Source organism: Ranitomeya imitator, chromosome 2 (genome assembly GCF_032444005.1).
Source record: "Ranitomeya imitator isolate aRanImi1 chromosome 2, aRanImi1.pri, whole genome shotgun sequence".
Lineage (NCBI taxonomy): Eukaryota > Metazoa > Chordata > Amphibia > Anura > Dendrobatidae > Ranitomeya > Ranitomeya imitator.
In genome coordinates, this window is record NC_091283.1 from 302407517 (window position 1) to 302421067 (window position 13551).

The 13551-nt window shown below is 46.8% G+C and overlaps 1 protein-coding gene across 2 annotated transcripts in view; it reads right to left on the reverse strand.

The window, feature by feature from the left end:
* LOC138663368 (oocyte zinc finger protein XlCOF7.1-like) overlaps positions 1-13551 on the reverse strand; it is a 90354-nt gene that overhangs the window by 53394 nt on the left and 23409 nt on the right. The window contains exon 2 of one of the 2 annotated variants that reach the window (XM_069749542.1): positions 2172-2458. The exons of the other annotated variant lie outside the window; for it this stretch is intronic. The gene's annotated coding sequence lies outside the window, so the exon portion shown is untranslated. The remainder of the gene's footprint in view (positions 1-2171; positions 2459-13551) is intronic. 2 annotated transcript variants of the gene reach the window in all.

The following is a 13551-nucleotide window of genomic DNA, read 5'->3' on the forward strand; positions in this document are numbered from 1 at the left end:
TCCCATGTGTATAACCTTACATTTATCATTGTTAAACCTCATCTGCCACCTTTCAGCCCAAGTTTCCAACTTATCCAGATCCATCTGTAGCAGAATACTATCTTCTCTTGTATTAACTGCTTTACATAGTTTTGTATCATCTGCAAATATCGATATTTTACTGTGTAAACCTTCTACCAGATCATTAATGAATATGTTGAAGACAACAGGTCCCAATACTGACCCCTGCGGTACCCCACTGGTCACAGCGACCCAGTTAGAGACTATACCATTTATAACCACTCTCTGCTTTCTATCACTAAGCCAGTTACTAACCCATTTACACACATTTTCCCCCAGACCAAGCATTCTCATTTTGTGTACCAACCTCTTGTGCGGCACGGTATCAAACGCTTTGGAAAAATCGAGATATACCACGTCCAATGACTCACCGTGGTCCAGCCTATAGCTTACCTCTTCATAAAAACTGATTAGATTGGTTTGACAGGAGCGATTTCTCATAAACCCATGCTGATATGGAGTTAAACAGTTATTCTCAGTGAGATAATCCAGAATAACATCCCTCAGAAACCCTTCAAATATTTTACCAACAATAGAGGTTAGACTTACTGGCCTATAATTTCCAGGTTCACTTTTAGAGCCCTTTTTGAATATTGGCACCACATTTGCTATGCGCCAATCCTGCGGAACAGACCCTGTCGCTATAGAGTCACTAAAAATAAGAAATAATGGTTTATCTATTACATTACTTAGTTCTCTTAGTACTCGTGGGTGTATGCCATCCGGACCCGGAGATTTATCTATTTTAATCTTATTTAGCCGGTTTCGCACCTCTTCTTGGGTTAGATTGGTGACCCTTAATATAGGGTTTTCATTGTTTCTTGGGATTTCACCTAGCATTTCATTTTCCACCGTGAATACCGTGGAGAAGAAGGTGTTTAATATGTTAGCTTTTTCCTCGTCATCTACAACCATTCTTTCCTCACTATTTTTTAAGGGGCCTACATTTTCAGTTTTTATTCTTTTACTATTGATATAGTTGAAGAACAGTTTGGGATTAGTTTTACTCTCCTTAGCAATGTGCTTCTCTGTTTCCTTTTTGGCAGCTTTAATTAGTTTTTTAGATAAAGTATTTTTCTCCCTATAGTTTTTTAGAGCTTCAATGGTGCCATCCTGCTTTAGTAGTGCAAATGCTTTCTTTTTACTGTTAATTGCCTGTCTTACTTCTTTGTTTAGCCACATTGGGTTTTTCCTATTTCTAGTCCTTTTATTCCCACAAGGTATAAACCGCTTACACTGCCTATTTAGGATGTTCTTAAACATTTCCCATTTATTATCTGTATTCTTATTTCTGAGGATATTGTCCCAGTCTACCAGATTAAGGGCATCTCTAAGCTGTTCAAACTTTGCCTTCCTAAAGTTCAATGTTTTTGTGACTCCCTGACAAGTCCCCCTAGTGAAAGACAGGTGAAACTGCACAATATTGTGGTCGCTATTTCCTAAATGCCCAACCACCTGCAGATTTGTTATTCTGTCAGGTCTATTAGATAGTATTAGGTCTAAAAGTGCTGCTCCTCTGGTTGGATTCTGCACCAATTGTGAAAGATAATTTTTCTTGGTTATTAGCAGAAACCTGTTGCCTTTATGGGTTTCACAGGTTTCTGTTTCCCAGTTAATATCCGGGTAGTTAAAGTCCCCCATAACCAGGACCTCATTATGGGTTGCAGCTTCATCTATCTGCTTTAGAAGTAGACTTTCCATGCTTTCTGTTATATTTGGGGGTTTGTAACAGACCCCAATGAGAATTTTGTTACCATTTTTCCCTCCATGAATTTCAACCCATATGGACTCGACATCTTCATTCCCTTCGCTAATATCCTCCCTTAAAGTGGACTTTAGACAAGACTTTACATAGAGACAAACCCCTCCTCCTCTCCGATTTTTACGATCCTTTCTAAACAGACTGTAACCCTGTAAGTTAACTGCCCAGTCACAGCTTTCATCTAACCATGTCTCGGTTATTCCCACTATGTCAAAGTTACCTGTAGATATTTCTGCTTCTAGTTCTTCCATCTTGTTTGTCAGGCTTCTGGCGTTTGCGAGCATGCAGTTTAGAGGATTTTGTTTTGTTCCAATCTCCTCGCTGTGGATTGTTTTAGAAATGTTCTTACCTCCCTTCTGAGTATGTTTTCCTGGGTCGTCTTTGTACGAGTCTAATGTTTTTCTTCCCGTCCCCTCTTCTTCTAGTTTAACGCCCTCCTGATGAGTGTAGCGAGTCTTCTGGCGAATGTGTGTTTCCCAGGTTTGTTGAGGTGTAGTCCGTCTCTGGAGAGGAGTCCATCATACCAGTAATTCACACCGTGGTCCAGGAATCCAAATCCTTGTTGTCTGCACCATCGTCTTAGCCAGTTGTTTGCATCAAGGATCCTGTTCCATCTCCTGGTGCCATGCCCATCTACTGGAAGGATAGAAGAAGTACTAGTCTGGGGGAATAGATGTCATACTGGGCTAATACTGGTTAATTATCAGATCACTATTTTTACTGCACATGGCTTTATTACATTTCTTATCCTTGCAGTATACCACTTACACGAAAGGCTGCCTACCAATAACAGACAAGAAAATGTCGGAGTGTCAAAAAAGAAGTGACATTTGGATGCATTTAAAAAAAAAAAATCAACAACATAAAGGCAGAATGTAAAAAAAAAAAAACTTTCATTCCGAGCAAGGTCTACTAACCTTCACAGGCATCTGAGATTGCTGCATCCAACTGAAACAACAGAGGGAAGAAGGCAAGATCGTGGTCAGGTTAGCCTTCCGGCTGCTGCACATGAAGTCAGTGCTTCTACTTCAGGAACAGTTTCAGCAGTAATGTCTACAGCACCAGCCACTCCTCCTGCTCCAATTAAGGCTACTTTCACACTGGCATTTTTTTGAAGTTGTTTGCAGGATGCGTTTTTGCCCCATAGAGTAACATTACCGACGCATTGCGACGTATTGACACACGTCGCAACCGTCGTGCGACGGTTGCGCCGTGTTGTGGCGGACCGCCGGGAGCAAAAAACGTTAAATGTAACATTTTTTGCTCCAGACGGACCGCTTTTTCTGACCGCGCATGCGCGGCCGGAACTCCGCCCCCACCTCACAATGGGGCAGCGGATGCGCCGGAGAAATGCATCCGCTGCACCCGTTGTGCGACGGGCCGAATCCGACGCTAGTGTGAAAGTAGCCTAATCCCCAACCTGTTGAAACAACTCAAAGCTCGATTACACAGTTTATGATAAGGATCAACCACAACAACCATACCATGGAACGCCAAAAGAGTGAACCCACACAGAGGATAAACGTCAAATAGCCTTTATTAAGGTGAAGTGGCAACAATGTATAAAAAAATCAGGATTAAAAAAATATATGAACAAGTACGCAAATTTTATGACAGGACAATTAGAAAAATATTATACAGTTATCATAATCGATATAATTAGGTGACCTCCAATATTAGCTGATACAGATAATAAAAATTATTAAAATATAAAAACCAGTGTATAAAAAAATGTATACAAAAAATGAAGTGTAAAGAAACTTTACCAATAATTACCGTATTTTTCGGACTACAAGATGCACTTTTTCCCCAAAAAAAAAGGGGGGAAAATTGGGGGTGCGTCTAATAGTCGCAATGCAGGCTTACCATGGCGGCAGAGGTGCGGGGATGAGGAGGCGCAGTAAGCGGGGTCCCTTTCTCCGGTGAGGTGATGCAGCAGCCCGGTAAGAAGCAGAGGCGGGTGAATCCTGTTGTTATCGGTGGGGGCGGCCATCTTCCTGAAGCTCACCGGGGAAAGGGACCCCTCTCACAGCACCTCCTCAGCCCGGGGCCCCTCTCACAGCACCTCCTCAGCCCAGCACCTCCTCAGCCCAGCACCTCCTCACCCGGGGACCCCTCTCACAGCACCTCCTCAGCCCAGCACCTCCTCAGCCCAGCACCTCTGCCGGTAATCACTGCTGCAACCCTCCCATGGACACCAGGCTGTGGCATCGCCCACCTAAGCAGGAAGGGACCCTGCTCAGGTGCACGCCACACCGCATCACCCCACCTCTACCGACACCATGCCTCCTGTGACCCTGCTCTGCCACCGCCATCCCTCAGGTAAGATACTGTACATTCGGACAAAAAGACGGACCCCCATCTTATAAAAAATCTTTTTTTCTGCAATTTTCACCCCAAATTTGGGGTGCGTCTTATGGTCCGGTGCTTCTTATAGTCCGAAAAATACGTCAGGGGAAGGAAGTGTTTCCGAAACGCGCGTCGGGGTGCACGGTGACGGGACTTGGTGACCCTCCTCACAGGTATTCTGCAGATATAACCTCCATTTTCGGACATTTGTCCTTTGCACTTTATCGGTGTGTCTTTCTGAGCCTGCAGCGGTGTGCTGCTTTAATCTGTGGCTCCGCACTCATATATTGTTCATCTCTTTGTACAAGTTATATTTTTTGCACACTGCACTTTATTGTTTTTCAGCCTACAGCTGTGTGCCTTTCTATTCTGTGGCTCCGCACACTGATATTTTTGCACAAGGTATATTTTTTGTACTTTCCACTTTATTCGTGCTTCTTTGAGCCCGCAACTGTGTGTTGTTCGATTATGTAGCTTTGCACATATATATTACTGTTCTAATCTGTGGCTCTGCATTCACATATCGCCCATCTCTCTGCACAAGTTATATTTTTTGCACACTGCACCTTATTGATTTTTTTTTGAGCCTGCAGCTTTGTGCTTTTCTATTCTGTGGCTCTGCACATTCATATTTTGGCACATGGTATATTTTTTGTACTGTGCACTTTATTCGTGCTTTTTTGAGCCCGCAACTGTGTGCTGTTTTATTATGTAGCTTTGCACATATATATTGTTTTTTTGCACAAGTAATTATTGGTAAAGTTTCTTTACACTTCATTTTTTGTATACATTTTTTTTATACACTGGTTTTTATTTTTTAATAATTTTTATTATCTGTATCAGCTAATATTGGAGGTCACCTACTTATATCTATTATGATAACTGTATAATATTTTTCTAATTGTCCTGTCATAAAATTCACGTACTTGTTCATATATATTTTTTTAATCCTGATTTTTTTATACATTGTTGCCACTTCACCTTAATAAAGGCTATTTGACATTTATCCTCTGTGTGGGTTCACTCCTTTGGCGTTCCATGGTATGGTTGTTGTGGTTGATCCTTATCTTAGTGTTTAGTCACTATCTTTCCACAGAGCACTGGTATTGTTCATTTTAGATCTATATTTATTATTACATTTATATATATTTTTTTATTGGTGCATCTGTGTTTTCTACAGTTTATGATAAGTACAGCGATGATACCATTAAAGCAAGCTACAGTAGATGAGAAATTGGCTGCAATGATTGCCAGAGATTTTCAACCACTTTCAATTGTGGAGGACAAAGGATTTAGAAAATTAATTTTTTCTCTCAATCCTATGTATAATATTCCAAGCAGGAAAACCATCTCCCAGACAGTCCTTCCGAGAATATATAACAGAGAAGGTGACTCAATGCAGGAGAGGGTTAAAAGAGCTACAGCAGTTTGCCTGACAACAGACTGCTGGACATCCTGGACCACCACTGCATTCATGTCAGTTACCTGCCATTTCATAGAAAACTATAAGATGGTGTCCTGTCTTCTGGACTGTGAGTTGTGTGAAAGACGCACTTCAGAGGAATGGCAGAAGAACTGCTAAGAGTCGCAAAAGCTTGGCAAATAGAAAGCAAAGTTTGTTGTGTTAGTGATAATGCGGCTAACATAACAAAAGCTATTAGAAATCTAAATTGGGCCCACAACCCCTGTCTGGCACATACTATTAATCTGATAGTGAGAGATTCCATGAAGGTTATTAAGCCCACTGTGGGCAAAGTCAAGATAATAGTGGAATATTTCCATAAGAGCACAATAGCCACAGAAAAACTGAAGTCTACTCAACGACAGATGAGTATGTCCGAGTTGGCTCAAACAAGATTGCGTTACATGATGGAATTCATCATATTATATGCTTAAACGAATTCTGGAGTCAAAAGATGCAATAATCTCAACCCTGGCCATTATCTCTGCACCTGTTCAAACGCTAAACCAAGAAGAATGGGAAGTAGTGAGAGAGGCGTGCACTGTGTTGGAGCCATTTAAACAGGTCACTGTGGAGATCAGTGCAGAAAGGTACAATAGACATTTAATAATTTATTAAAGCTAAAGGTTAAAGGGCTTGCCCAGGCTTAGGGCACATTTCTGATGTTATTGCAAATGCCAGAAGAGCCTGTCTGGTCATGGGCTGCCTTGTTTGCTACCCATACTGTTAAGAAGACATAAAAGAGCACAGTGAGGTCAAAAATACTCTGTTGCAAAAAAAAAAAAAAAAAAATCACAGTAATAAGCAAGTGCTAGTCAAAAGATGGAAAAAACAGGGTATTTAGTTGATACTTTTTTTGCAAAAAAATATATACTAAGCTGCTCCACCAATCGTCAAGGTATACCCATATAGAGCAGTCCTACCTAATGTATATAATCCCTATCTGATGTATTTAAAAACCTGATCATCTGTATAGTACCTGTATAAGCAGGGTTCAGAGAGGGAATTTTCATGTGGACATGCTGGATGGAACAGCTTTGATGCAAATGACCCATAAGGAGTGGTGGACTCCCTAGTCTTGTAGAAATAAGAGAACAATTACAGAACCAGAAACACTGGTTTCTGGTTCCATACTGTTAAAGAGTTGTGACGAAGCACAAAGTCGTTGACTCCGTCACTTACCCCAGCAGGCCATGGGTATCATTAGAAATATTGGTCTTGTAGAAAATCTTCCTTTTCTCCATCCAGGGTAATATTCGTAATACATCCCATCTGGTTCATGGGGACGGGGACGGGGACAGCATGGGCCTGTGTGATTTCAAATGCCAGGGCTGAATTTCAGCCCCAGTCCGTACCTGATTAGTATGGTGACGTTGTTTTTGCTTTTTTTGTTATTCTCCTGTTTGTTGTATTAAAAAATTACTGTTTTCTCTTTCTAAGGTACGTGACCTCCTCTAAAATGCTCATTTTGTGCAGGAGTCTGTGTTGTGAATTCTGTGGCAGAGCTCCCTCCTGTGGTCACAAGTGGTACTTCGGCTGGTTCTCTCTGTGAGCTTCCGTTGGTAGAGGAAAGTGGTACTGCAGCTTCTGAGTTTCCTTCCTCAGGTGATGTGGTGAAGTCGTTAGGTGCTGCTCTATTTAACTCCACCTAGTGCTTTGATCCTGGCCTCCAGTCAATGTTCTAGTATTGGACCTGTTTCCTCCTGGATCGTTCCTGTGGCCTGCTGCTCTGCATAGCTAAGTTCCTCTTTGCTATTTGTTTGCTGTTTTTTTCTGTCCAGCTTGTCAATTTGTTTTTTTCTGCTTGCTGGAAGCTCTGGGACGCAGAGGGTGTACCTCCGTGCCGTTAGTTCGGTACGGAGGGTCTTTTTGCCCCCTTTGCATGGTTTTTGTAGGGTTTTGTGTTGACCGCAAAGTTACCTTTCCTATCCTCGCTCTGTTCAGAAAGTTGGGCCTCACTTTGCTAAATCTATTTCATCTCTACGTTTGTCTTTTCATCTTAACTCACAGTCATTATATGTGGGGGCTGCCTTTTCTTTTGGGGTATTTCTCTGAGGCAAGGTAGGCTTATTTTCTTTCTTCAGGCTAGCTAGTTTCTCAGGCCGTGCCGAGTTGCATAGGGAGCGTTAGGCGCAATCCACGGCTGCCTTTAGTGTGGTTGGAGAGGATTAGGGATTGCGGTCAACAGAGTTCCCACGTCTCAGAGCTCGTTCTTGTTTTTTGGGTTATTGCCAGGTCACTGTATGTGCGCTGACCTCTATGTCCATTGTGGTACTGAATTACCTTTCATAACAGGTCTGCAGAGAGTCACTGCCCAACATCAGACAGATGGAACTGTAGCCACATCACAGGCAACAGAGCTCCTGACCTCACTTACTACATCTATGGACAGAAGGTTCCATAGAATGGAATAAAACATTTTACTGTCTGAATCCACCATATTGGATCCACGATTCAAAAGGTTGGCCTTTAATGATGGTCGAGCTGCTGATGAAGCACTTAAAAAAAACTGCAGCAGCAGCCAAATGCAGCTTCAGCGACCAACCAGCTTCACCAGGAGACCAAGGGAGAGAAGAAGCAACGTCATTAGAAGTGGCTCAACAAGTGTCTTCTGTATGGAATTTTTTTGATGAAAGGGCAACAGGAGAAACCGAAAGAAGGAATCCCACTGCAGATGCCATAACTGAAGTAAGAAGTTATGTTGAAGAACCCCTTATACAACGATCTGAAGACCCACTGACCTGGTGGAAGTCCAAGGCTTCAATACACCCCAGACTTGTCAAGGTGATGCAAAGGAAGAGAACAAAGAAACCGAACAAATGTCCAAATAAATTAAATAGATTTATTAGAAATAAATATAAATATACCAAATGGTAGAGGGGAAGGAAAACCAAAGAGAAGGCACAATACCAAGAAGACGGGGGCAAAAAAATAAATATATATAATCACATTGTAATCATCAGTAGTGTTGAGCGATACCTTCCAATATCGGAAAGTATCGGTATCGGTTGGGATCGGCCGATATTCAAAAAATATCGGATATCGCCGATACCGATACCCGATCCCAATGCAAGTCAATGGGACCAAAATATCGGAATTAAAATAAACCCTTTCTTTCCTTGTAGGTTCATTCTACATCAAGGAAAACAACTAAGAATAATGTAGGATGTATTGTGGGAGGTGGCGGAGACATTAAAGGCAATGAGGTTTAGCCCAATCAAATAGAATAGCATGTTTTTTTTTTTTTTTAAGACGTTCGGAGTGAAAAATATATTGAGTATGTAAATTTTTTTTTATTTTGTCAGATATTGATGTTTCACTATTCCACGCCCTTCCCCTTCTTTTTTTTTCTTTTTTTTTTACTTTTCCCACACTTTCATCTTCATCAGCATCTTTGACATCAACTTCTTCTTCACCTTATTCATCTTCTTCTTCATCTTCTACCTATTTTTTTTTTATTACATTCTTCATATTCATTTTATTCAACTATTATTATTCTTCCTATTCTACATATTCTTTTTATTCCACTGTTATTATTCTTCCTATTCTACTTCTTCATCATATTCTCATTTGTGACAGGCATTCCCGTAGTTGTTATCTATAAAAGTTGGAAGATTACACCTTCCGTTCTGCCAGTCACAAAAGTTACATTTGTCCGCGTTCAGTTTGGCCTGCAGCATCAGGCTTTATCCAGGGGCACCACGAGGAGGAACGGACTCACCCCCATACACTGCTTAGTCTTCTTCTGCATATAATTTAGATAATATCTTTTGCTCTGATATTAAGTCTTATGCTTAATGTTCTTCTGCTCTTTGTTCTGCAGCCTCTTGTTCTTCTGCTTCTCGGTCTTCCATGTCGTCGTCTCCAGGGTCGTCGTCTCCAGTGTCGTCATCTCCGCCGTCGTCGTCTCAGCCGTCGTTGTCTCCGCCGTCGTCGTCGTCATCGGGGTGGTCTTCCGGGTCGTCGACTTTAGGGTCTTCAACTTGGAAATGTAGCAGAAGGTACAAGAAGGCTGAGAAAATGCCAAGAACCAGCTGATGGAACTGGAACTCGGATGGCTACCCGAAGGTTCAAGAGCCTATGGAACTACCGAGGACCAGCTGACGTTACTGGAACCCGGTTACTAAGCAGGAGGTACCCGTGCTAAAAAGCACTACCAAGGACCGCCTGACGTTGGCGGAACTCGGATACCCAGAAGGAGGCACCTAAGCCAAAGGCTCTGCCCGGAACCAGCTGACAGTACTGGAACCAGGATGGGGAGCAGAAGGTACAAGAGCAAAAGACACTGCCGAGAACCAGCTGACGGTACTGGAACCCGGATGGGTAGCCGAAGGTCCAAGAGCCAATGGAACTACCGAGGACCAGCTGACGTTACTGGAACCCGGTTACTAAGCAGGAGGTACCCGTGCCAGAAAGCACTACCAAGGACCACCTGACGTTGGTGGAACTTGGATACCCAGAAGGAGGCACCTAAGCCAAAGGCTCTGCCCGGAACCAGCTGACGGTACTGGAACCAGGATGGGGAGCAGAAGGTACAAGAGCAAAAGACACTGCCGAGAACCAGCTGACGGTGCTGGAACCAGGTGGTGGACCTGAAGGTCCACAGGAGAGGAGAGAACAGCTAGGCCGCGAGGCAGCCGCAGTTACCGAACCCCAACAGTCCTACAGGGGGAGCTGGGCCTACTGGCACTACAGAACCAGCCTTGACTACCAGTTCACGCAGCCCACATAGGAAGCTCCTAAACTGGAGGCACCCTGGAGTTGGCTAACCCGACCGCACCACGACGGGGCAAGCATAGGCGTCTCAGTGAGCTTGACACAACCCGGAAACAGCTGGCGGTGCTGAAACCAGGCTTGGCACGAGGGAGTACCTGTGTCAAGAACACTGCCGAGAACCAGCTGGCGGTGCTGGAACCCAGATGCGTTGCCCCATTGTGCAAGAGCCAATGGCACGACCGAGGACCAGCTGACGGTGCTGGAACACGGTTACTAAGCTGTAGGTGCCCGCGCTTAAAAGCACTACCAAGGACCGCCTGACGTTGGCGGAACTCGGATACCCAGAAGGAGGCACCTAAGCCAAAGGCTCGGCCCGGAACCAGCTGACGGTGCTGGAACCAGGTGGTGGACCCGAAGGCCCACAGGAGAGGAGAGAACAGCTAGGCCGCGAGGCAGCCACAGTTACCGAACCCCAACAGTCCTACAGGGGGAGCTGGGCCTACTGGCACTACAGAACCAGCCTTGACTACCAGTTCACGCAGCCCACATAGGAAGCTCCTAAACTGGAGGCACCCTGGAGTTGGCTAACCCGACTGCAACACGACGGGGCAAACATAGGCGTCTCAGCGAGTTTGACACACCCCGGAAACAGCTGACGGTGCTGAAACCAGGTTTGGTACGAGGGAGTACCTGTGACAAAAACACTGCCGAGAACCAGCTGGCGGTGCTGGAACCCAGATGCGTTGCCCCAGTGTGCAAGAGCCAATGGCACGACCGAGGACCAGCTGGCGGTGCTGGAACCCGGTTACTAAGCTGTAGGTGCCCGCGCTTAAAAGCACTACCAAGGACCGCCTGACGTTGGCGGAACTCGGATACCCAGGAGGAGGCACCTAAGCCAAAGGCTCGGGCCGGAACCAGCTGACGGTGCTGGAACCAGGTGGTGGACCCGAAGGCCCACAGGAGAGGAGAGAACAGCTAGGCCGCGAGGCAGCCGCAGTTACCGAACCCCAACAGTCCTACAGGGGGAGCTGGGCCTACTGGCACTACAGAACCAGCCTTGACTGCCAGTTCACGCAGCCCACATAGGAAGCTCCTAAACTGGAGGCACCCTGGAGTTGGCTAACCCGACCGCACCACGATGGGGCAAGCATAGGCGTCTCAGTGAGCTTGACACAACCCGGAAACAGCTGGCGGTGCTGAAACCAGGCTTGGCACGAGGGAGTACCTGTGTCAAGAACACTGCCGAGAACCAGCTGGCGGTGCTGGAACCCAGATGCGTTGCCCCATTGTGCAAGAGCCAATGGCACGACCGAGGACCAGCTGACGGTGCTGGAACACGGTTACTAAGCTGTAGGTGCCCGCGCTTAAAAGCACTACCAAGGACCGCCTGACGTTGGCGGAACTCGGATACCCAGGAGGAGGCACCTAAGCCAAAGGCTCGGCCCGGAACCAGCTGACGGTGCTGGAACCAGGTGGTGGACCCGAAGGCCCACAGGAGAGGAGAGAACAGCTAGGCCGCGAGGCAGCCGCAGTTACCGAACCCCAACAGTCCTACAGGGGGAGCTGGGCCTACTGGCACTACAGAACCAGCCTTGACTACCAGTTCACGCAGCCCACATAGGAAGCTCCTAAACTGGAGGCACCCTGGAGTTGGCTAACCCGACTGCAACACGACGGGGCAAACATAGGCGTCTCAGCGAGTTTGACACACCCCGGAAACAGCTGACGGTGCTGAAACCAGGTTTGGCACGAGGGAGTACCTGTGACAAAAACACTGCCGAGAACCAGCTGGCGGTGCTGGAACCCAGATGCGTTGCCCCAGTGTGCAAGAGCCAATGGCACGACCGAGGACCAGCTGACGGTGCTGGAACACGGTTACTAAGCTGTAGGTGCCCGCGCTTAAAAGCACTACCAAGGACCGCCTGACGTTGGCGGAACTCGGATACCCAGGAGGAGGCACCTAAGCCAAAGGCTCGGCCCGGAACCAGCTGACGGTGCTGGAACCAGGTGGTGGACCCCAAGGCCCACAGGAGAGGAGAGAACAGCTAGGCCGCGAGGCAGCCGCAGTTACCGAACCCCAACAGTCCTACAGGGGGAGCTGGGCCTACTGGCACTACAGAACCAGCCTTGACTACCAGTTCACGCAGCCCACATAGGAAGCTCCTAAACTGGAGGCACCCTGGAGTTGGCTAACCCGACTGCAACACGACGGGGCAAACATAGGCGTCTCAGCGAGTTTGACACACCCCCGGAAACAGCTGACGGTGCTGAAACCAGGTTTGGCACGAGAGAATACCTGTGACAAAAACACTGCCGAGAACCAGCTGGCGGTGCTGGAACCCAGATGCGTTGCCCCAGTGTGCAAGAGCCAATGGCACGACCGAGGACCAGCTGGCGGTGCTGGAACACGGTTACTAAGCTGTAGGTGCCCGCGCTTAAAAGCACTACCAAGGACCGCCTGACGTTGGCGGAACTCGGATACCCAGGAGGAGGCACCTAAGCCAAAGGCTCGGCCCGGAACCAGCTGACGGTGCTGGAACCAGGTGGTGGACCCCAAGGCCCACAGGAGAGGAGAGAACAGCTAGGCCGCGAGGCAGCCGCAGTTACCGAACCCCAACAGTCCTACAGGGGGAGCTGGGCCTACTGGCACTACAGAACCAGCCTTGACTACCAGTTCACGCAGCCCACATAGGAAGCTCCTAAACTGGAGGCACCCTGGAGTTGGCTAACCCGACTGCAACACGACGGGGCAAACATAGGCGTCTCAGCGAGTTTGACACACCCCGGAAACAGCTGACGGTGCTGAAACCAGGTTTGGCACGAGGGAGTACCTGTGACAAAAACACTGCCGAGAACCAGCTGGCGGTGCTGGAACCCAGATGCGTTGCCCCAGTGTGCAAGAGCCAATGGCACGACCGAGGACCAGCTGGCGGTGCTGGAACACGGTTACTAAGCTGTAGGTGCCCGCGCTTAAAAGCACTACCAAGGACCGCCTGACGTTGGCGGAACTCGGATACCCAGGAGGAGGCACCTAAGCCAAAGGCTCGGCCCGGAACCAGCTGACGGTGCTGGAACCAGGTGGTGGACCCCAAGGCCCACAGGAGAGGAGAGAACAGCTAGGCCGCGAGGCAGCCGCAGTTACCGAACCCCAACAGTCCTACAGGGGGAGCTGGGCCTACTGGCACTACAGAACCAGCCTTGA